The sequence below is a fragment of the Brassica napus genome, unplaced genomic scaffold (assembly GCF_020379485.1).
Source record: "Brassica napus cultivar Da-Ae unplaced genomic scaffold, Da-Ae ScsIHWf_1237;HRSCAF=1767, whole genome shotgun sequence".
NCBI classification, from domain to species: domain Eukaryota; kingdom Viridiplantae; phylum Streptophyta; class Magnoliopsida; order Brassicales; family Brassicaceae; genus Brassica; species Brassica napus.
Window position 1 is genome coordinate 695,619 of NW_026014658.1, and position 26,543 is coordinate 722,161.

General features: G+C 48.2%; 1 pseudogene; it reads right to left on the minus strand.

Annotated features, from left to right (window-relative positions):
- LOC125596591 overlaps nt 1–26,543 on the minus strand; it is an 83,070-nt pseudogene that overhangs the window by 52,499 nt on the left and 4,028 nt on the right.

Below are 26,543 nucleotides of genomic sequence, written 5' to 3' on the forward strand. Positions count from 1 at the left end.
TTTTCCGCGATTAACCTAAGGGTTTTTCAGCGGTTTTTGGGAGAACAAGTTTTGTCCTTCCCAAAATGTCAACGGAAAACGTGTTTTGGTAAAACCCTTACGCATCGAGATTTCTTTTGTTCGATAATGAGCCAAACTCACGGGGTTTGATAAGATTTATCGTTTCCCTTTACGTTTAGAAAGAGAAATCGCGAGCTTGTTTTAGTGCTCTTCCTGTGGCGGAAGGTCGCAGCAAGGCTTTCAATTTTGTTGAACATTGGAGCAATCAGTGCTGCGAGTTTGTCTTTCATATATCCAGACATAGTTTCGATCAAGCGTTTTGTGGCCATGAGTAAGAGTAATCCGTAACCCACCCTCCTTCTAGCGCCAAACTGTGGGAACCGAAATTCGCACTGTCGATTTACGTTTAAATCAGGAAACTAAGGAAACCCTAATTTCCCAGAGGTCCCGGATCTCTGCGAGAGCCAACGACAAGTGACCAAATATATGTGGAAATCGTGAAAAGATAACAAACGAGTTTAGAGAAAACAGTAGATCTTATTTCGAATCTGCGTAAGAGCGTTGCGATCATTACAAGAGATCATAAAAGCTTTGGCCGCAAAGGCTGTCAGCGAGTTACCTAGTTCTAGCGGCCTAAAAGCTCAAACCTAGTTAAGTCGCAGCTCGATAACAAAAGACGAAAAATATACAAAAAAGGTTTTTGATTGATTTCGGACTGAACCTGTTAAAGGCTGCCTACGTACCCCTTTCGAGGATCAAGCCGAACGTAGTTCAATAAATAGAGCTGGACAAGAGATCGAACTGCCTGGGCGAGTTCGTCTAGTAGTTGAGTGCCAGTCATAGAAACCGAACTTGTCGAGAATAAAGCCTAAAAAGCTCTTTTTCATGCTCCTCGCCTAGGACTCCTTATATACTAGCTCCAAGGTCGGTTTACGCTTTTACTCTTCTGCCCTTAAGCCGTCATAGCATAAAAATGGAGATATTCCATTTTTCCCGATTTTCACAATTATCTTCAAAACTTCTGTATTTATCCGCGGAAACTTGACATTTATCCTTCCTTGTGGACCAAGCGTAAACCGTGCTGTGGTTTACGGGCTTTTTGTTAAGAAATCGCAGGATGGGCCTCGAGTCGTGTTTTAGGTCCCTTTGGGCCGTCTTCCGACTCGAAGCGTTTACTATGATTTCTTTCGACAAAGAAAGAACTTTCCGCGGTTTCTAATCCGCGAAGTTTGATCGATGATTTAGAATAGCGGAAAACATAGACTGAGCTCGCTACGGTCTTCGGGAGATAACATTTGAAGGTTTGACGAGAATGCATGTACTGATGTCGTACCGATGTTCAGAAGAGCTCGGTCACTACGCAGCGACCGAATTTTGGCTCGAGCCCGGTCGCTACGTAGCAACCGAGCTTGGCTCGGGCTCGGTCGCTATGTAGTGACCGAGCGAGACGGACGATCGGTCGCTACGTAGCTACCGAGCTTGGCTCGAGCTCGGTCGCTACGTAGTGGCCGAGCGGGAAAGACGCTCGGTCGCTACGTAGCGACAGAGCTTGAGCCAAGCTCTGTCGCTACGTAGCGACCAAGCGAGACGGATGCTCGGTCGCTACGTAGCGACTGTGCTTGCTCGAGCTCGGTCGCTACGTAGAGACCGAGCGGGACGGACGCTCGGTCGCTACGTAGCGACCGAGCTGTGTGCATGCTTGGTCGCCGCGTATCGATCGAGCTTGGCTTGTCCGCGGTCTGATTTCCATACTTGAGTTTGTCCGCGGCCGATTTGGATACATGTCCGTTGCCTTCGGACAATCGGTATTTAGTGGTTCGATTGAGATTTGGACGATATTTTACTGCAAGGCTCTTCGTAAAGATATCTTTACGAAGATTACTTTTCGTAAAAACGTTTATGCTGATTTTTACGGACTTTCAGACATTGATTCCGTCGTGACCGATTTTGACCCCAACACCTATCAATCATCTGCAATCAGTACATTCAATCAAGAAATATTCATTCACTACTCATCAATCATCTATCTAGACTCACCTTTGATTCTTTGAGATTGGCTAATCAAGACTAGACTCGAGCTCAAGCTAATCACACCCCACTTCTGGTACACTTGAGATTCAAAACAGTCACAATTATCTGACTGATCCGACCACTCTCCTTGATATTTGAATTCAAACCAAGTGACTGAGCGGCTACAAGGAGTGACTGGACCAGTCTAGCAAAACTCCACAACCAACTAGACAGAAAACGGTTTTACTTGATGAACCAGTCTTATTCTTCAACTTTACTCGACCACTGACCTGAAACAGAGCAGTTCATAACAAGATCTTCAATCCAACAGTTCGGTTCTGAAGAAGATGTTTAAATCAGTTCCTACAACTCGGTTTACAACAAGGTTAATCATTTCAGCTCAGGTGTAGTCCAGACCATGACCAGTTCAGTTCAGATTAAATCCAATCAGTTCATAATAGATGAGGTAATTCTATTCCAGCAAACTGATTTATTTATTAATCCGAAATAATTAAATCTGAACCGAAGAAATGCTTAGATAATTGATCAATGACAACAGCTTAACTAAACAACATCTGATGTTGATCAAGAGATGACTGAGACAAGAGACTTAAGCTTACAACAACAACTGGTGGCCAGATGAACTGAGATGATTCTCTTCTTCAAGCTTAGCTCACAGCTGGACTGATTTCAAAGAGACATCAAGTTTCAGTTCAGATCAGAAACAGAACAAGACCTAGGTTTTATTCTGAATATCTCACCTTTTTATCTTCCACACATCATCAGACTGAACTAAGGTGATGAAGAAAAATCATCCAAGGAGTTTTCTGAATTTTCTCTGATTTTTCTCAGATTTTTCTCTCAATCTTTCTCACTGATTTTCTCTGAATATTTTCTCTGCTTTCTTGTGGTTATGGACGACCAGAAGAGAGAAGATGGTGTTTTATAACATAAGAAGTTGCTTCAGGTGAGGGTTTCACTCAGCACAAAGCAAGGCTGAGAAAGGACATGTGGAGAGCAGCTTCAGCACTTCCAACAGCTAGCTGCTGTCCTTTCCCTCCCAAGAAGAAAGCTGCAAGCAGCGGGTGACAATCATGTGACTGAATTAATGAGCAAGAAGGCAAGCTAGTAGGTGCAGGTCATGTGACCTAATTACTGAGGAAGCAAGTAGGCTAGAAGGTGCAAGACATGTGACTGTTCAGAAATAATTTTCAGAGTTTTGTCGATATTTTTCGGACTGTTTCGACTAAATATTTTTCATCATTCAAATCTCATCCTGCTCTGAATAAACTCGCCCAGCCTGAATAAAAATCGACAATAATAATTAACACTCGACTAGAACCATCAAGAGATGGTTTTTCGACCAAAACACAGCCCCGTCGAGAGATTAATTCCCCGTGTCGATTTGTATTTAAATTCTGATCGATCAATCTTCTAACTGATCTTAAAGAATTTTCTTGACCAAAATTCTATATGCTCGTGAGGGTTATTACACTAGCTGACTTCTTTCTCTTATAAGGTTAAGTCTCAGCATCCTGACGTCCTTAACCTTCTATCTTGGCCATAGAACGCTAGCCTTAAGGTCTTAAGACCGGCTGGTTCATTTCCTCGAACCATGGCCGTCCCGACGGTCCTTATCCTGGATCGCGGATGTTACAAGTCTCCCCCACTTGAAATGGATTCGTCCTCGAATCCGGTGGTGATTATATCTTGTCCGAAGACAAAATACTCCAACCGACTTATCCTAGTCTTGATCAGGGAATAGAACAAGCTTGATTCAGAACCACCAAATGACCACTTCGACGATCAAATTCCTTTGACCATCGTTGTAGAAGTCTCCCCCACTTGATAAGGATTTAACCACAAAAATCCTATCAAGTGGTCCTTTCTGGTTTAGCTTATGACACCCTTTCTTGTCTAATTCGACCACAGTCGAGGGTCCATCAAGCATCCATTCAAGTGATACTTGTAAATCCATCCAAAGACATTCCTTGTGTCACTGACAGAACTCTCCAGGTTGCGGTCTTAGTATCCAACAAGTCTATGTCTTTCTTTTGAATATCATCTTCTTCAGATTTTATTCTTTCTCTGATCATAGTCCATGACTAGATCATAACCAGTCTCTAGGAACATGCTGCATACTCGAGCCTTAGTAGATTTGGCCAATCCCATCGCCACTCAATGTACCAGTCAAGTCCTCACGAACTCGTTCCAATCTTTAGGCTGCTCGTCCTACAACGAGTCCTAACAGATTGTTATGGTTCTTTTGTCCTTCATGGACAATAAGGTTCATGACCTCAACCACAACGTACTGGATCATCCCCTTAACTAGCCCCAACCTTTCAAGGCCTGGCCACATTGCGATCTTAGTCCCTCCAGACTTAAAACACCTCAGACTTGACTTCTGTCCTTTACTGGACTTTGTCATAATTCGATCCTGGTCCATTTACGGACGTGATCGTATTCCGGTTCTGGTCCACTCAGGGACTCGACCGTTTCACCCCGACCATAGGTCCATCTCCGAATAGGTCGTGGCCTGATCCTCGTCCATTACTGGACTTGATCATTCTCAACCATAGGTCAAACTCCGACTTGGTTGTACTGCGACCATGGTCCTCTCTCGGACATGGTCAACTTCTGCTCTGCCATCTCGGCCGGAGCCAAAGAAACGAACTCTAGGACAGCAGAGCTGTCCCTGGTTCCAGTTCAATCAGAAAGGGATCGGACCTATCATGGGGGACACCCTGTAGCCCCTGGAACACATCCTGGAACTCGGACACCAACGAATCCTCGCGTGGGTCTAATAGAAAACCAGAACTGTCAGGCTCTGTAGTTGTAATTGTAGCCATGAATGACTGATAACCCTGTTCCAGCATCCGAATCGCTCGATCTGCTGAAACCACTACTTTCTCTTGAGCCTGACACATACCTTGGTATTCTACCGGGTGAAGTCCATTATCCAATTGCACACGACCCTTATGGCAATCGAGAGTGGCTCGGTATTTTCCCAATCAGTCCATACCTAAGATCACTCTTGATTCTTTAGGTGGACACCGACCATATTCATAGGGAAGACCTTACCCTGGATCTGTACTGGGATATTTGACATGAGACCTAGTGAGTTCATGACTTGCCCACCGGCTGCCCTCACTATCCCAAAATTATCACCAGCATCCAGACAGAACAGACCCTTTCCGACCAGTCACGGACTCACAAAACCTATGTGTAGCCCTGCGTCGGAAAGTACGTGGGGTTTTACCCCACTGACCATGAGGGTTCCTATCAGAGACCCCCATCAGAATCTCCTAGACCACATTCTAGGTTCCAGACCAAGCATTACTACTTGAATGTAAAAACATAAATTTAGAGATTGCCAGAGATCGAATCAAAAGATCCGGAAGCTCCATCGTCTCGTAACAGTTTATACACCCTCGGTGTTGTGGTTGGTTTGCCTTGGGACTCCTTGCCTGTGTCTCCACGGCCCTTCCCCTGACTTCCTTGCAGGTTGGGACACTCCGATTGGAAATGTCGTTGCTGGCCACAGTGAAAACAGATCATCTGGCCGCTTCTCCCAGACTGGTTCGGTCGAGGACAGTTCTGAACCCCATGGTCCATGCTGCCACAACGAACACAAGCCCCCTTGGCCTTCCAGCACTCACCAGGATGGTTCCGTTCACATTTGGAACACGCAGGTCGGCCACCATAGGTCTTGCCTCCGTCCACCCGGTCCCATTTTCTCTTTTTATCATTAGTCTTGCCCGATGGGCCAGACTGTGGCTTAGCCTTAAGCTTAGCTTCTTCAGCCAAGTTAGACTCCAACAAAGCCACCCGTTCCACTTCCAGTGGGTACCTAGATGCGGAGGATTTCGGTTTGATCACACATTTGTAAAACGTCCCATACCATTCTCCTAAGCGTCTTACTATTGCGAATGCTCACACAATTCACAACAGCAACTATAATATACCTCAATCCCCATCATACTAAGATACTTAACATCATGTTCTTCCAATGATTGGAACGAACACACTGAGTTTCCTCATTATTTCTTTGGACGGATTCAGATTGGAATTGATTCATTCCATCTGACTCGATCAATGGAAACCTACCTTGACTTATACCGAGTCCTAACTGATCTATCTGATCAGAAGTCCACTCGTGTGCTGGTCATGTAGTGGTAGTGTCTCCCTTGAGTCAGATTTTAATATTGCATATGCTTTACTTATTATGAACGGCCATCAAGGGATAACACTTAACTTCAGTAGAATGCGGCACGTTTATTTCAACCTAAGCCACTCTCTGGTCCATGTTACTTCCCTTGTTTAGGTCATCCATAAACAAGTATTGCATTGCTTCCATCCCTTCCAACCCGTCTATTACTTCTAAATACTAGATCGACCAACCTTTCTGTTTTTAGGTTCTTGCCCTTGGAAAATGTATCTTGGCTAAGCCGGTTCATCTTAGAATTCCCACATTCACAAGCATGATACCCTAGCTTACCTCAACTATTTCTTGGCTCACCCCAACTAAGGTTTCATAGTCATCATAGTTTTGGAAATAATTTCGGTATGGAACGCATAATCATAGAGCGTTGTCCTAAACATGATCAAGCATGCTCTGATACCAACTTGTAACACCCCGATCCGGCCGACTAGGCCATGGTCGAAGCCTTACGTCGCTCGGTCCACTTCCTGGCCGAACCTCTTAATTTTTGCCCTTTATTTATAATATCGCCTAAAGTCGAGGGCTAACTTAAACCTTAGCTAAAGACCTCCCTAGTCATTAATAGCATAGATCCTTTCAACAGATACACAGCGGATTATTCTCTATTTAACCATTGGTCTAAAACCAATCTAACACTTGTCTGGTCGAATCACCTTAGCCTTGGCCAGTTTACTCAACAACCAATTAGCTTAAAGGTCAATCCTAAACCCAAACCAAGCCATACGATTCTGAGGTTCCATTCCCCTAAACCATTCTATCTAGATCTACATAAGTAAATGTTAGATCATACCTTTGCCACATCTATTGAGCTTATTAGCTCATCGGTCCTCCATCGACTCGAATTGCTCTTGCTTAACAGCTGGACCACGATCACTCAATGATCTTACTTATGGTCCTTATCTTGACTCCTGCATCAAACAACTCCCCTAGGTACTTATTCATTCAACCAACCATCCCCACAGACATAAGTAACCTTTGAGAAGTCTTCGAAAGGATAATGATATGTATTTGGCCTATCTCGGCTCAAGCACAATCTGAAATCCTTTTGCCTTATAGGAAATAGTACCAAGTCCATCTTCTGGACTGATAAAGCTCATGAGATCCTAAGTCAATCAACCAACCATCCTCACATGACTTGGAACTGATGAGTCATCATCTGGCCTGACCGGCCTTGGGACTTAACCCAGACAACATATATGACTTGTTCATACCAACCGATGCATTCATTAATCAGGTTAGTACTGACACCTTAGACCATCATACAGAGGTCAGGTCGTCCATACTCAACCATGATCAGATCTTACACGGCCTTCCTTTAACAATCACACTTAGGCTCAGTATCTATGGTCTACGACACATAGTACTAGCCATACACTTCGTCATGACTCTTAGCCAATCTCGAAGTTATCAACACCAAGGTTGATATCTAGAAGCATCACATCAATACTCTTACTCCAGCAACGTGACTATCCATACTAGTGTTCGGCCATTGGACCATCGTCATGAAACATGATCCGACCACTAGACTTGATAAGCCATCGTCCACTTAGCATGTACTTATACAACCGGCCTTCCATTGCCATCATGTGGGTCTACGCCCTACATAAGGCATATGGCGCCTATCCTACTTACCAACCCGAAGTTGATTGTAAGATGTCCTACTTAGCCTTTGCGGCTAGAACCATCCAACCATAGTCGGATCATCCTGTCACGCCCCCAATCCTGAGTAGGATTGTTGGGAGGGCCATGGTTCGAGGGAACGTGCAAGTCAGTCTTAGGACATCAAGGCAAGCGTTCCATGGTCGAGAAAGAAGGTTAAGGACATAAGGAAACTTAGACTTAACCTTATACAAGCTAAGAGACAGCTAGGACGAGTAAGACGGTAGCTGGACGAAGTGGACGAGTAGCTCGGCCAGCTCAATGAAGCTAGGTTCAGTTCACTCCAGCTCAGTCCCTACTAAGTCAGCTCCACTAGCTGGACTACTAGCTCACTCAGCTGAGGCAGCTGAGAATCAGCTCATCTCAGCTAGACGGACTGTCCGGCCTTTAGGCCGATGGTCCGGGTCCGGGTCAGTGGCGGGCTGTGAGGTCCGGCCATGAGGCCATGGGCTGTTGGGTCTTTGGACAAGGCCGTGGGCTAAGTCCAAGAGGCTTGGGGTGTGGGTTGGGCTTGTGACCGACCCCAAACCCAATCAGAAAGGGCGAAGGGATGCAAGTGGCCGAAAGGGGACAACCTTTGGCCGATGGTGCCCATTCGCTAGCAAGTCGTGCCTGTTCGTGGGGAAAGACTTACCCCCTCGTTTTCTATAAATATGGGGGCTCTCTGGTCGATTTCATTATCCAATTCCTGAGTAAAATACTCAGAGGAAAACGTAGAGAGAAAGAAAGAGAGAAAGAGAGAGTTCCGGCCAAGAGAAAGGCCGATTGCGGTGGTGTTGTGTTCCGGCGACTCTGATAGTTTGATAACTAACTCCGGTCAAGAATGGGAGATTAAGACAAGGAGAAGAGCATGGAGAACCCAGACGTGGTTCACAAGGTATGTGATGGGCCGTGGCTCCATCCGACCGAACGGACGGTCCATGTGACCGCACCGCGGCTCTGCTCGGTTCCTAAGTCCCATCCGGCTCTCCTTATCTGTTTCAATTCGTTTCTCTTCTCTTCTCTCTGGTTAAACACGAAAGGTTGTGTTGGTTGAGTCCAAGGGACACGTCCCTAGGCTTTGGCCGAACATAATCAAACCGCTAGCCTAGACACGGGTCGGTTAGTCGGATGATCCGATCGCACCAAGACTGGGCGGTTAGGACGAACGGTTGGGAATGACCCAAAGGGCACGAGTTGTCAAGAGTCATGAGTGTCCATGAGGCACGAATGGCTAAAGGGTGCATGTTTCCAAACGGTGTCTTTTGGGACAGGTTAGGACCGATCCTTATGGATCAGCCTATGGCTTGTCTAGTTAAGACAAGGTCACGGTTTGTCTAAGCCAAGGTAGAGTTGCAAAGTCTGACCGGTTGCTAAGCCTTCCGGATTAGGCTTGAGGCTTGCTCGGCTGATTGGATCCAGGCCTAAGGCCGGATCAGGTAAGGGAGTCTGTTGGGCCATTGAGCCGGACTCCATTGGCCGGTCGCACGTAGATTCTATCCGGTTAGACGGATTGGTCTTTGGGGACGATCCGGATCTGTTCATGTGTTCTGTTTATCTATTCTGGACTATCTATCTGATTCTAAGGCAAGGGGTGGTTGGTTGAATGACTTAGGATACGGTAGGTAGGTTCATACGTTTTGTGATTATGTTGACTGAGGTTTATCTAAGTTCTAGGAACCAAGCCAAGCATTGTAGAATCAATCCGTTCTATTCTCGGTTATGATTAATGCTTATCTGGTTGTGGTTTCAGGAACTAAGGATGGTTCTGGTCAAGCCAAGGAGCCGTGAAGGCTCGGTCAGTGAGAGGCTGTGTAATGTGTGGTTAGATGATGCTAGGGATGAACTAGTGATTGTCTATGAGACTGTTAAGAAGTTGTGTATTGATCCTCATGTTTCTAAGTAATACAAAGTTTATACATTGTTATTCCGCTGTGCAATCTATTCCTTTGTTTATGAACCTCATATTCGAATATGACTTAGTAACTAAAAGACTTAAAATGGTTCAAACAAGCAAAGAAATTAATAAGTAAGCCTGCGGACACCATTAGGTCGAGAGGCCAGGGTTCGGGTCTTACACATCCATAGTCCCGTCTAACTGTCTGGTTAAGATCTAGGTGCGATCGGGCCAGTTATAAGTCCTTCCCAAAGGCTCACGGACCTTCTAACCTGATCCGACCCAAAGCCTGGATACATACCACAGAGTAAGGCCCAAGACCAAACCGGATTTCCTTGCAACCGATCAGACCTTGCGACACAACACTCCGGTTAAACCAACCGTCTGTCCGTTCGACTATGCAGCCGCGGACTGTCCACTTGGTTCGGCCTAAGCCTTGAACCAATGACACCGTTTGGAACTCACACCCTTTGGGAACTAGTACCCTTTGGACACACGTGCCTCTTGGCAACTCATGAGCCTTGGCAACTCGCACCCATTCAGATGTTCCAACCGTTTGACCTAACCGTCCGTATGGACTGTCTGGTCCGTGCGTGTGTCCGGCCTATGGCCAAATGACCACGCCTTAACCTACACAAGTCATGAACCATTTTGACTGTTCAGGGAAGGGTTGCAACCGTTCAGAACAGAACAGAACCGCCCCTATCCAATCAGATCACCTGAGGCCGGTTTAGACCATGCACGCGCCTAACTCGTCGGTTACGGACCGCGACCGCATTACTCAACCAGAACCACGGTTATAACCAATCCCAACACATCAACAAGGCCACGCCAATGTACAGGAGGAGTAGAATAAGAAATAGATGAAAAGAATAAGAAGAATAGGACACAATCCAAACGCCCATGGCTAGACCGGTTCGGACTGTCCGATGGTCTTAGCCGATGAGTCGGTGGTTACCCCACTGACCCTATCTGACTGAACCATGGGGTTGGAGTCCTTCTGCAGACCTCTCTATATGCCTTGGGTATCCATAACCCCACTGCCTCTTCTCTCCTAAACCGTTCTCCTTGCCGGAGATACTAAACCACCACAACCGAGCCTTTTCCGGCTTGGATCCTCGGTTCTCATTGGGGGACCCCTTTGTTTAGGACGTGTGTCCTTTGTCTCAGACAGAATGAGACTGAATAATACTCAATGCATTGATCTCTGGTCGTGCATCTTATATATAGGCAACCAAAGGTCATGTGCGAAGGGACAGATTTTGGCCATCGATTACAATCAACGGTCCAGATCGTACCTGTTTGGAAATGGAAGGTTCCAGACCTTATAAGCACGTCCAACCCAAGCCCAGACTTGATACCCAAGCCCACGGCCTGTCCACAAGAGCCCAACGACTCATGGACCACATGACCGGACCTCATGGCCCGCCACTGACCCGGACCCGGACCATCAGCCCGAAACCCGAACAGTCCGTCGAGCTGAGATGAGCTGACTCCCAGTTGCCTCAGCTGAGTGAGCTAGTAGTCCAGATAGTTAAGCTGACTTAACTTGGAACGAGCTAGGCTGAGCTTGACCGAGCTACGTCTAGCTGATCGAGCTTCTCATAAGCATCGCCCAGCTTCTGTACAGCTTATCCTAGCTGACTTCTTTCTCTTATAAGGTTAAGTCTCAGCATCCTGACGTCCTTAACCTTCTATCTTGGCCATGGAACGCTAGTCTTAAGGTCTTAAGACCGGCTGGTTAATTTCCTCGAACCATGGCCGTCCCGACAGTCCTTATCCAGGATCGCGGATGTTACACGTCTTGTGTGTGCTGACGGACACCCACAGACGTCCTGTGTGTACTGAACAGACAGCCCATGTGCGCCAAAATCACCCAAACAGTCCACGGGAAGGGCCAGCGTGCTGAGTCCAAGGACCAGCGTACTGAGTCCAAGGACCAGCGTGCTGATATGTGTACTGATAGACAGCCGCAGATATCATGTGTGTGCTGACGGACACACACGAACACACACGGACAGCCAAGGACGTCCTGTGTGTGCTGGCAGACACCCACGGACGTCCTGTGTGTACTGAACAGACAGCCCACGTGGGCCAAAATCCCCCGAACAGTCCACGCGAAGGGTAAGTGTTCTGAGTCCAAGGACCAACGTGCTGATATGTGTACTGATGGACAGCCACGGACGTCCTGTGTGTACTGACGGACACACAAGGACAAACACGGACAGCCACAGAAGTCCTGTGTGGGCTGATGGACACCCGCGGTCGTCCTGTGTGCGCTTACGGACACCCACGGACGACTTGTGTGTACTGAACAGACAGCCCACCTGGGCCAAAATCACCCGAGCAGTCCACAGGAAGGGCCAGCGTGCTGAGTCCAAGGACCAGCGTGCTGATATGTGTACTGATGGACAGCCACAGACGTCTTGTGTGTGCTGACAAAACCCACACGGACACACACGGACAGCCATGAACGTCCTGTGTGTGCTGACGGACAGCCACAGACATCCTGTGTGTGCTGGCGGACACCCACGGACGTCCTCTGTGTATTGAACAGACAGCCCACGTGGGCCAAAATCACCCAAACAGTCCACGGGAAGGGCCAGCGTGACCAACGTGCTGATATGTGTACTGATGGACAGCCAGACATCCTGTGTGTGCTGACGGACACACACGGACACACACGGACAGCCACGGACATCCTGTGTGTGCTGGCGGACACCCACAGACGTCCTGTGTGTACTGAACAGACAGCCCACGTGGGCCAAAATCACCCGAAAAGTCCACGGGAAGGGTCAGCTTTCTGAGTCCAAGGACAAACATGCTGATATGTGTACTGATGGACAGCCACGGACGTCCTGTGTGTGCTGACGGACCCACACGGCCACACACAAACAGCCACGGACGTCTTGTGTGTGCTGACGGACACACACGGACGTCCTGGGTGTGCTGACAGACACCCACAGACGTCCTGTGTGTACTGAACAGACAGCCCACGTGGGCCAAAATCACTTGAACAGTCCACGGGAAGGGCCAGCGTGCTGAGTCCAAGGCCCAGCGTGCTGATATGTGTACTGATGGACAGCCACGGACATCCTGTGTGTCCTGACAGACACACACAGACACACACGGATTGCCACAGACATCCTTTTTTGTGTTGACGGACAGCCACGGACAGCGACGGACCTCCTGTGTGTGCTGGCGGACACTCACGGACATCTTGTGTGTACTGAACAGACAGCCCACGTGGGCCAAAATCACCCAAACAGTCCACGGGAAGGGCCAGCATGCTGAGTCCAAGGACCAGCGTGCTGATATGTGTACTGATGGACAGCCGCGGACGTACTGTGTGTGCTGACGGACACACACGGACACACACGGACGTCCTGTGTGTGCTGACGGACAGCCATGGACAGCCACATACGTCTTGTGTGTGCTGGTGGACACCCACTGACTCACACGGACACACACGGACAGCCATGGACGTCCTGTGTGTGCTGACGGACAGCCACGGATAGCCACAGACGTCCTGTGTGCTGGCGGACACCCGTGGACATCCTGTGTGTACTGAACAGACAGCCCACGTGTGCAAAAATATCCCAAACAGTCCATGGGAAGGGCCAGCGTGCTGAGTCCAAGGACCAACATGCTGATATGTGTACTGATGGACAGCCACAGACGTCCTGTGTGTCCTGACGGACACACACAGACACACACGGACAGCCACAGACGTCCTGTGTGTGCTGGCGGACACCCACTGACGTCCTGTGTGTACTGAACAGACAGCCCACGTGGGCCAAAATCACCCGAATAGTCCACGGGAAGGGCCAGCGTGCTAAGTCCAAGGACCAACGTGCTTATATGTGTACTGATGGACAGCCATTGACGTCCTGTGTGTGTGCTGATGGACACACACGGACGTCATGTATGTGTTGACGGATACACACGAACACACACGGACAGCCATGGACGTCATGTGTGTGCTGACAAACAGCCACGGATAGCCACCGATGTCCTGTGGGTGCTTGCGGACACCCACGGACGTCCTGTGTGTACTGAACATACAGCCCACGTGGGCCAAAATCACCCGAACAGTCCACGGGAAGGGCCATCGTGCTGAATCCAAGGACCAACGTGCTGATATCTATACTGATGGGACATCCATAGACGTCCTGTGTGTGCTGACGGACACCCACGAACGTCCTGTTTGTACTGAACAGACAGCCCACGTGGGCCAAAATCACCCGAACAATCCACGGGAAGGGCCAGCATGCTGAGTCCAAGGACCCGCGTGCTGATATGTTTACTGATGGACAGCCACAGACGTTCTGTGTGTGCAGATGGATACACAAGGACACACACAGACACACACGGACAGCCACGGACGTCCTGTGTGTGCTGACGGACAGCCACAGGCGTCCTGTGTGTACTGGCGGACACCCACGAACTTCCTTTATGTACCAGACAGTCAACGTGCGCCAAAATCACCCAAACAGTCCACGGGAAGCGTCAGCGTGCTGAGTCCAAGGACCAACGTGCTGATATGTGTACTGACGGACACCCACAGACATCCTGTGTGTGCTGACGGACACACACGGACACACACGGACAAATACGGACAGCCACGGACGTCTTTTGTGTGCTGGCGGACACCCACGAACGTCCTGTGTGTACTGAACAGACAGTCCACGTGGGCCAAAATCACCCGAACAGTCCACGGGAAGCATCAGCGTGCTGAGTCAAAGGACCAACGTGCTGATATGTGTACTGACGGACACCCACAGACGTCCTGTGTGTGCTGACGGAGAGCCACGGACATCCTGTGTGTGCTGGCGGACACCCACGGACGTCCTGTGGGTATTGAACAGACAGCCCACGTTGGCCAAAATCATCCAAACAGTCCACGGGAAGGGCCAGCGTGCTGAGTCCAAGGACCAACGTGCTGATATGTTTACTGATGGACAGCCAGACGTCCTGTGTGTGCTGATGGACACAGACGGACACACACAGACAGCCACGGATGTCCTATGTGTGCTGGCGGACACCCACGGACATCCCGTGTGTACTGAACAGACAGCCCACGTGGGCCAAAATCAGCCGAACAGTCCACGGGAAGGGTCAGCATTCTGAGTCCAAGGACAAACATGCTGATATGTGTGCTGACGGACACACACGGACGTCCTGGGTGTGCTGACAGACACCTACGGACGTCCTGTGTGTACTGAACAGACAGCCCACGTGGGCCAAAATTACCTGAGCAGTCCACGGGAAGGGCCAGCGTACTGAGTCCAAGGACCAGCGTGCTGATATTTATACTGATGGACATCCATAGACGTCCTGTGTGTGCTGACGGACACCCACGGACGTCCTGTTTGTACGGAACAGACAGCCCACGTGGGCCAAAATCACCCGAACAGTCCACGGGAAGGGCCAGCATGCTGAGTCCAAGGACCCGCGTGCTGATATGTGTACTGATGGACAGCCACGGACGTTCTGTGTGTGCTGACGGATACACACGGACACACACTTACAGCCACGGACGTCCTGTGTGTGCTGACCGACAGCCACAGACGTCCGGTGTGTGCTGGCGGACACCCACGGACTTCCTGTGTGTACTGACCAGACAGCCCACGTGGGCCAAAATCACCCAAACAGTCCACGGGAAGGGCCAGCATGCTGAGTCCATGGACCAACGTCCTGATATGTGTACTGATGGACAGCCACAGACGTCATGTGTGTGCTGGTGGACACACACGGACACACACGGACACATACAGACCGCCACGGACGTCCTGTGTGTGCTGGCGGACACCCACGAAGGTCCTGTGTGTACTGAACAGACAGCCCACGTGGGCCAAAATCACCCGAACAGTCCACGGGAAGCGTCAGCGTGCTGAGTCCACGGGAAGCGTCAGCGTGCTGAGTCCAAGGACCAACGTGATGATATGTGTACTGACGGACACCCACAGACGTCTTGTGTGTGCTGACGGACAGCCACAGACATCCTGTGTGTGCTGGCGGACACCCACGGACGTCCTGTGTGTATTGAACAGACAGCCCACGTGGGCCAAAATCACCCTAACAGTCCACGGGAAAGGCCAGCGTGCTGAGTCCAAGGACCAACGTGCTGATATGTGTACTGATGGACAGCCAGACGTCCTGTGTGTGCTGACGGACACAGACGGACAGACACGGACAGCCACGGACGTCCTGTGTGTGCTGGCGGACACCCACGGACGTCCTGTGTGTACTGAACAGACAGCCCACGTGGGCAAAATCACCCGAACAGTCCACGGGAAGGGTCAGCATTCTGAGTCCAAGGACAAACATGCTGATATGTGTACTGATGGACAGCCACGGACGTCCTGTGTGTGCTGACGGACACACACGGACACACACGGCCACACACAGACAGCCACGTACGACTTGTGTGTGCTGACGGACACACACGGACGTCCTGGGTGTGCTGACAGACACCTTCGGACGTCCTGTGTGTACTGAACAGACAGCCCACATGGGTCAAAATCACCTGAACAGTCCACGGGAAGGGCCAGCGTGCTGATATGTGTACTGATGGACAGCCACGGAAATCCTGTGTGTGCTGACAGACACACACAGACACACACAGATAGCCATGGACATCTTTTTTTGTGCTGACGGACAGCCATGGACAGCGACGGACCTCCTGTGTGTGCTGGCGGACACCCACGGCCATCTTGTGTGTACTGAAAAGACAGCCCACGTGGGCTAAAATCACCCAAATAGTCAAGGGAAGGGCCAGCGTGCTGAGTCCAAGGACCAACGTGCTGATATGTTTACTGATGGACAGCCAGACGTCCTGTGTGTGCTGATGGACACAGACGGACACACACAGACAGCCACGGACGTCCTATGTGTGCTGGCGGACACCCACGGACATCCCGTGTGTACTGAACAGACAGCCCACGTGGGCCAAAATCAGCCGAACAGTCCACGGGAAGGGTCAGAATTCTGAGTCCAAGGACAAACATGCTGATATGTGTGCTGACGGACACACACGGACGTCCTGGGTGTGCTGACAGACACCTATGGACGTCCTGTGTGTACTGAACAGACAGCCCACGTGGGCCAAAATCACCTGAACAGTCCACGGGAAGGGCCAGCGTACTGAGTCCAAGGACCAGCGTGCTGATATTTATACTGATGGACATCCATAGACGTCCTGTGTGTGCTGACGGACACCCACGGACGTCCTGTTTGTACGGAACAGACAGCCCACGTGGGCCAAAATCACCCGAACAGTCCACGGGAAGGGCCAGCATGCTGAGTCCAAGGACCCGCGTGCTGATATGTGTACTGATGGACAGCCACAGACGTTCTGTGTGTGCTGACGGATACACACGGACACACACGGACAGCCACGGACGTCCTGTGTGTGCTGACCGACAGCCACAGACGTCCGGTGTGTGCTGGCGGACACCCACGGACTTCCTGTGTGTACTGACCAGACAGCCCACGTGGGCCAAAATCACCCAAACAGTCCACGGGAAGGGCCAGCATGCTGAGTCCATGGACCAACGTCCTGATATGTGTACTGATGGACAGCCACAGACGTCATGTGTGTGCTGGTGGACACACACGGACACACACGGACACATACAGACCGCCACAGACGTCCTGTGTGTGCTGGCGGACACCCACGAAGGTCCTGTGTGTACTGAACAGACAGCCCACGTGGGCCAAAATCACCCGAACAGTCCACGGGAAGCGTCAGCGTGCTGAGTCCAAGGACCAACGTGATGATATGTGTACTGACGGACACCCACAGACGTCTTGTGTGTGCTGACGGACAGCCACAGACATCCTATGTGTGCTGGCGGACACCCACGGACGTCCTGTGTGTATTGAACAGACAGCCCACGTGGGCCAAAATCACCCAAACAGTCCACGGGAAAGGCCAGCATGCTGAGTCCAAGGACCAACGTGCTGATATGTGTACTGATGGACAGCCAGACGTCCTGTGTGTGCTGACGGACACAGACGGACAGACACGGACAGCCACGGACGTCCTGTGTGTGCTGGCGGACACCCACGGACGTCCTGTGTGTACTGAACAGACAGCCCACGTGGGCCAAAATCACCCGAACAGTCCACGGGAAGGGTCAGCATTCTGAGTCCAAGGACAAACATGCTGATATGTGTACTGATGGACAGCCACGGACGTCCTGTGTGTGCTGACGGACACACACGGCCACACACAGACAGCCACGTACGACTTGTGTGTGCTGACGGACACACACGGACGTCCTGGGTGTGCTGACAGACACCTACGGACGTCCTGTTTGTACTGAACAGACAGCCCACATGGGCCAAAATCACCTGAACAGTCCACGGGAAGGGCCAGCGTGCTGATATGTGTACTGATGGACAGCCACGGAAATCCTGTGTGTGCTGACAGACACACACAGACACACACAGATAGCCATGGACATCTTTTTTTGTGCTGACGGACAGCCATGGACAGCGACGGACCTCCTGTGTGTGCTGGCGGACACCCACGGCCGTCTTGTGTGTACTGAAAAGACAGCCCACGTGGGCTAAAATCACCCAAATAGTCAAGGGAAGGGCCAGCGTGCTGAGTCCGAGGACCAGCGTGCCGATATGTGTACTGATGGACAGCAACGGACGTACTGTGTGTGCTGACGGACACACACGGACACACACGGACGTCCTGTGTGTGCTGACGGACAGCCATGGACAGCCACAGACGTCCTGTGTGTGCTGGCGGACAACCACAGACTCACACGGACACACACGGACAGCCATGGACGTCCTGTGTGTGCTGACGGACAGCCACGGATAGCCACAGACGTCCTGTGTGCTGGCGGACACCCGTGGACGTCCTGTGTGTACTGAACAGACAGCCCACGTGGGCAAAAATAACCCAAACAGTCCACGGAAAGGGCCAGCGTGCTGAGTCCAAGGACCAACATGCTGATATGTGTACTGATGGACAGCTACAGACGTCCTGTGTGTCCTAATGGACGCAGATGGACACACACGGACACACACGGACAGCCACAGACGTCCTGTGTGTGCTGCCGGACACCCACGGACGTCCTGTGTGTAATGAACAGACAGCCCACGTTGGCCAAAATCACCCGAACAGTCCACGGGAAGGGCCAGCATGCTGAGTCCAAGGACCAACGTGCTTATATGTGTACTGATGGACAGCCACGGACGTCCTGTGTGTGCGGTGACGGACAAAGACGGACACACATGGACAGGCACGGACGTCCTGTGTGAGCTGGCAGACAACCACGGACGTCCTATGTGTGCTGAACAGACAGCTCACGTGGGCCAAAATCACCCGAACAGTCCACGGGAAGGGTCAGTATGCTGAATCCAAGGACCAACGTGCTGATATGTGTACTGATGGACAGCCACGGACGTCTTGTGTGTGCTGACGGACACACACGGACGTCCTGTGAGTGCTGACGGACACCCACGGACGTCCTGTTTGTACTGAACAGACAGCCCACGTGGGCCAAAATCACCCGAACAGTCCACGGGAAGGGCCAGCATGCTGAGTCCAAGGACCCGCATGCTGATATGTGTACTGATGGACAGCCACAGACGTTCTGTGTGTGCTGACGGATATAAACGGACACACACGGACAGCCACGGAAGTCCTGTGTGTGCTGACGGACAGCCACAGACGTCCTGTGTGTGCTAGCGGACACCCACGGACTTCATGTGTGTACTGACCAGACAGCCCACGTGGGCCAAAATCACCCAAACAGTCCACGGGAAGGGCCAGCATGCTGAGTCCATGGACCAACGTGCTGATATGTTTACTGATGGACAGCCACAGACGTCCTGTGTGTGCTGACGGACACAGACAGACACACACGGACACATACAGACAGCCACAGACGTCCTGTGTGTGCTGGCAAACACCCACGAATGTCCTGTGTGTACTGAACAGACAGCCCACGTGGGCCAAAATCACCCGAACAGTCCACAGGAAGCATCAGCGTGCTGAGTCCAAGGACCAACGTGCTGATATGTGTACTGATGGACAGCCACGGACGTCCTGTGTGTGCGGAAGGACACACACGGACGTCCTACGTGTGCTGACGGACACCCACAGACGTCCTGTGTGTACTGAACAGACAGCCCACGTGGGCTAAAATCACCCAAACAGCCCACGGGAAGGGCCAGCGTGCTGAGTCCAAGGACCAGCGTGCTGATATGTGTACTGATGGACAGCCACAGACGTCCTGTGTGTGCTGACGGACATACATGGACAGCCACGGACGTCCTGTGTGTGCTGGCGGACACCCACAGACGTCCTGTGTGCACTGAGCAGACATCCCACGTGTGCCAAAATCACCCGAACAGTCCACGGGAAGGGTCAGCGTGCTGAGTCCAAGGACCAACGTGCTGATATGTGTACTGATGGATAGCCACGGACGTCCTGTGTGTGCTGACAGACACACACGGACAGCCACAGACGTCCTGTGTGTGCTGACGGACACCCACGGACGACTTGTATTTACTGAACATACAGCCCACCTGGGCCAAAATCACCCAAACAGTCCATGGGAAGGGCCAGCATGCTGAGTCCATGGACCAACGTGCTGATATGTGTACTGATGGACAGCCACACACGTCCTGTGTGTGCTGACGGACACAGACAGACACACACGGACACGTACAGACACACACAGACACATACAGACAGCCACGGCTGGGATTCAGGCTACTCAAATGGACGGACTGAGGTTCAAGAACTCGGACTGGACAGGACGGACGGATGGCTATGGAGGGGCTAGACGGACGCGATGGAGAGGGAGATGGCCGATCTGGTTCCTGAAACAAAAGAGAGTTATTTTTATGAGTTTTTATGAATCAAAATGATGAACAGAAAGAAAACTAAATGATAAATGAGGAACAGAAGCAAATATGACTTTTGGCGGGTTTTTATATTGAATGGAAAATCTAGAACTATATGATGCAAAATGAAACAAAATAAGAGAAGGATAGAGATGGCTGATGGATTCAAGTCGCTGGACTGATGTCTCTCTCAAGCCGGATCAAGGGATGGATTGAAGTGGATTTGCGGATAAGGTTTTGATTGAATCTCTCAATCTGATGAAATGGATCGAATTGATTGACTCTCTCAATCTGTGTACTGAGCTTGTTTGATTTGCACAAACAAACTAGACTCACGAAATCAATAGAACAACAAAGAATCTCTCTTTGAATCCTAAAGACCGATATTTTATACAAAGAACAATCTTTGATAAAAACTGAATAAACTTTTTATTAACTTGGTGATTGAAGGTTCTTCTTTACAAGGACGACAATGAGCTTATATAATGATCAGAAACAAAGACTCTAATGTTCTAAAAAGATAAGAAAGGAAACAAATCAAAGACAAAGCAATAAATTGAAAAACTAGCTGTTGGAGCTTTTTGTGGGATGTTGGCTCTAAGTGAAGAAACTTGATTTGCTTGAATTTGGACAGTTAAAGGGGATAAGAGAGCTTTCTTGGGACCTTCTTGAATGCTTGGTAGATGCTGATCTCGTCCTTGCCTTGGTAGAAAAAGAGCTCTTGGAGTTTGAATGCAAGAGACTCCAAATAAGGCAGTTTGGTGATAATGGGGATCTTCTTATTCCTATGTGGGCTGGTGCATGGGATGAAGTTGTAGAACTCTTCTGGCTCGTGTATAATGTTTCCGGGATGTCATGGTTTAGTCTGGACGTCGTCTGGTTCTCCTGGTTGGATTGGAATTGCTTGGAATGGATCAAACCAAAAGATTGTCCAATCTTTCCATAAATAGCTCCGGTTGGATTTAAGTGATTCTCCATTGAACCGACTGATCTCCTGAGTTCTGGTGCAGCTAAGGACTTCTGGAATACCTCCTGATTGGTTGAAATGATCTCCTGATCGCCAATGTCTTGTTTGAAGCTGATTGAACCGGTTAGCTTCCAATTGAGGCAAGTGTAGAACTGGTTTGACCGGTTTTGAAGATTGGATCATAACTTCATAATTCCGTGGCCATTTCTCCTGATCTTGGGCTTTATGGAAAGGTGATAAACTCCTATTGACTCCTATGATGGGCTTTGCTTCAGGCCGCTCCTTAATTGAGCTTGAATCTTCTTCTAAGGTCGGGTACTCGCAGATGGACGGGTTGGGAAACCTCTGAATTGTAAAATTCATAACTTCTTGCTCCGTGATTATATTGGCCCAATTCCAATTAGCCTGGACTCCATCTTGAGTGAAGAATCCATAAAAATTAGACTCGTGATTTAAACCCTCCTGGTTTGTAAGATATGGCTTTTTTAGTGCACATATATCCTGGTTGGCGCCTTGGCTGGTTGAGTAGGGTGTTGGGTCGACCTCTGGTTCAGCTGCTGAATTGCTGGCCGCAACATTCCCTCCCCCTTGAAAAGGTTTCGACCTTGAAACTGTATAACCTGCACCAAGATAGAGCAAGTCAGCTTTCATACTCATTTGATATTCTAAGGTCTTACCTTGATATTGTTTCGGTTTGGGGATGGATTGTGCATCTGGTGGCTCTTCTTTCAGAAAATAGGATAGGATCACGCCTCTGCTATTGACTTTGGCATTTTTTATCTCCTTCAGTGGATGGTCCTTCATACTCCTAGTAGGCTCAGTTCTGACCATCTTTGGGTTTGATTCTCCTAGCAACAAAAGATTATCCGGTGGGATTTCTTTGAAGCTTTCTCCTTTGCATTATATCTGTGTTTGGACACTGATAAAAACAATTTGAAATTTCCAGACTTACTTTGATAGCTTCCACAAGTTGAAGAATGATTTTCTTCTTTGGAAAACTTGTTTTTGTTTGCTGCCTTCTTTGCATCTTTTGACCTTGGTGGTTATGAACTTCAACTTCTTTTATTCCTGGATCAAAACTTTTTGGCAAAGACAAGTGCATTATATCTGGATAATCAAGTGTCTTGGACGTTTTAAGATCAGAGAAGATTACCTTAAGTCTTGGCATTTGAACACATTGTTCAACACTAGACTTCCACTTGTGAGGTGGTTCATGGCTGGGCTTATGGTCTGGTTCTTTCCTTGGAACTTCAGTAAGAAAATAGCTTTCATATTTACTCTCTACATCAAGAACACACATGTCAATACCAGTATCTCTAGGTGGTGTTTGACACTTACCTTGGTTTGATACTTTATTTACTGGTTTTGCTTCTTTAAGCAACATGAACTGCATTGTGTCTTGAACCTTCTCCTGGTTCGTCACTGGTGTGGCGCCTGGTGGCTCTTCTCCTTTGAATTCATGCTCTTTAATTCCTGTTACAACACCTTTTGACAAAGACAAGTGCATTACACAAGAATTTGGAACCAACAAATCAGATTGAATAAAACTATCACTCTTCATAGATAAATCTGTTTTCTTTTCTAGTGATGTTTCTATCAATACTTGCTTAGTAGGACAAACTACAGCATAGTGTCCTTTCTTATGACATCTATAACATGTCTGATATTTTAAATCCTCAGATTTAGAAGACTTACCTTGGCTTGATGGGTCTTCTTCCTTTGGGTTTAAAATCTCCTTGTCTCTTGGACTTAAATCATGGACAACTTTGGATCTCAACAAGGATGTGGAGATCGTGTCTTTCTAGACCTCAGGACCTGGCTTAGCATCCTTGGACAAAGACAAGTGACTCATACCAGTTGTAGATGATTTATAAACAAATTTATCAAGTATTGGACTTACCTTGGCCTTTTCTTGAAAAATCGGTTTGTCTGATTTTTCTTTGTGTCTGGCCAACGTGTCTTGGCTGACAAAGTTCTTTCTCTCCATGGTCTTTGGGACCTCATAAGGTTGGGATTGATCATAGAAAACCGTGTGCCCCTGGTTTGGCCGAATCTGATCTTGATGGATCAAGCTTCTATGGCCTTGTTGTGGCACCACTCTCTTTGCCTCTTTGGACCCATGGCTTGAAAACCTCCTTGGGTACCTTTCTCTAATATCTGGTGTTGGAAGTGAGGATACATACTTCCTGATCATGGCCTCTTTAAGATCTTCCCACGTTTTGATAGTCTCTCTTTGACTCTTCCATCTTGCACTATCTACACCTTTCCACCATTTGTCTGCACTTCCGGTGAGTTGTTTGATGGCATGGCTCAGCTTTTCTTTCTTTGGCACGCCATGGTATGAATACCAATCATCCATGGTTCTTTCCCATTAGAGATAGTCATCTGGCCAATTGCTTCCTTAAAAAGAATAAATCTTAACTTCATTAGCAGATTTAAAATCAAGATAAGTATTAGTTAAGTATTTATGAGTTGAAGAAGTATGGTGTGGGGTGATCCATGAAGGATCTGGTGGCTTGGGCTCAACATAGCCAGCCTCTGGTGCATCTCCAAATCTTCTTTCTCCATGTTGTGGTCGTCGGCCTTGTGGCTTAGTCCTTTTTCCCAACTGAGCAATCTTATCTGAGCTCTTGTATAGCTATTAGTTGTTGGCTCAGAGTGGCCTCTATGGTTTGGCCGTGTGCTTCTCCTACCATTGCTCCCTGAAATCAATCTCAAAGATCAAGTGAAGTATGGGAAGTTTTTGTCGAGCATAAAAACAATGAACAATGCAAAACTATTTTAAACTAAACCGAGAACAAATGCAAGTATGAACCGATATGAAATAACTATGCAACAAAAATAATTTTTCTTTTGGTTTTCTTAATGTGAACTCGAGATTAAACTAGATGATATGATATTAAACACAAACGGAAAGAAAATATGGAAACAAACTAACAAGGATATTTTTTTTTTGAATTTTCTTAGGATGAAATGCGAAAACCGGAAATGGAAACTAAAATGTATGCTTGGACCAAAATGATATAAACTAAGCTGAATGATATATATATATATATATATATATTTTTTTTTTTTTTTTTAAATGCAAATAAGAGACTTATGAAACAACTATGGTTTGCACGAAATTAAAAAAAAAATGCTATGCCTTTTTATTTTTATTTTTATGCAAGATTCAAACAAGAAACAAATATGGAATGTAGATTTTTTTTGTTTTTTTTAAATGAATGCACAAAATCTAAAAATGGAAAGTGGAGCTGGGGAATGAATGCAAACACAATATGAGATTTCTTTTTCAAATTTTCGTGAATCAAATGCAAGAAACTTCTTCTCTTTTGTTTTTCTTTTCTTAAAAACAATAACAATGCAAAAACTGTTTTTTTTTTATTTTTGGCTTTTTGAATTAATGATGAAACAAATGCAAGCAAGTATGAATGATGCAAGGATAGAATGGACCTGACTCAAGAACCTTTCGGCTCTGATACCAAATGTTACAGGCTGGGATTCAGGCTACTCAAATGGACGGACTGAGGTTCAAGAACTCGGACTGGACAGGACAGACGGACGGCTATGGAGCGGCTAGACGGACGCGATGGAGAGGGAGATGGCCGATCTGGTTCCTGAAACAAAAGAGAGTTATTTTTATGAGTTTTTATGAATCAAAATGATGAACAGAAAGAAAACTAAATGATAAATGAAGAACAGAAGCAAATATGACTTTTTATGGGTTTTTATATTGAATGGAAAATCTAGAACTATATGATGCAAAATGAAACAAATTAAGAGAAGGATAGAGATGGCTGATGGATTCAAGTTGCTGGACTGATGTCTCTCTCAACAAGAACAGGGGATGGAGATGGAGTGAAGGTGGGATCTTGCTTGCTGAACTGATGTCTCTCTCAAGCCGGATCAAGGGATGGATCGAAGTGGATTTGCGGATGAGGTTTTGATTGAATCTCTCAATCTGATGAAATGGATCGAATTGATTGAGTCTCTCAATCTGTGTACTGAGCTTGTTTGATTTTGTAAGACCCGTTCCTGGTCTCTTGACCCAACTGGATACGAATGCTTACTTATTAATTTCTTTGCTTGTTTGATCCATTTTAAGTCTTTTATTTGCTAAGTCATATTCGAATATGAGGTTCATAAACAAAGGAACAGATTGCACAGCGGAATAACAATCTTTAAACTTTGTATTACATAGAAACATGAGATTCAATACACAACTTCTTAACAGTCTCATAGACAATCACTAGTTCATCCCTAGTATCATCTAACCACACGTTACACAGCCTCTCACTGACCGAGCCTTCACGGCTCCTTGGCTTGACCAGAACCATCCTTAGTTCCTGAAACCACAACCAGATAAGCATTAATCATAACCGAGAATAGAACGGATTGATTCTACAATGCTTGGCTTGGTTCCTAGAACTTAGATAAACCTCAGTCAACACAATCATAAACAGTATGAACCTACCTACCGTATCCTAAGTCATTCAACCAACCACCCCTTGACTTAGAATCAGATAGATAGTCCAGAATAGATAAACAGAACACACGAACAGATCCGGATCGTCCCCAAAGACCAATCCGTCTAACCGGATAGAATCTAGGTGCGACCGGCCAATGGAGTCCGGCTCAATGGCCCAACGGACTCCCTTACCTGATCCGGCCTTAGGCCTGGATCCAATCGGCCGAGTAAGCCTCAAGCCTAATCCGGAAGGCTTAGCAACCGGTCAGACCTTGCGACTCTACCTTGGCTTAGACAAACCGTGACCTTGTCTTGACTAGACAAGCCATAGGCTGATCCATAAGGATCGGTCCTAACCTGTCCCGAAAGACACCGTTTGGAACATGCACCCTTTGGCCATTCGTGCCTCTTGGACACTCATGACTCTTGACAACTCGTGCCCTTTGGGTCATTCCCAACCGTT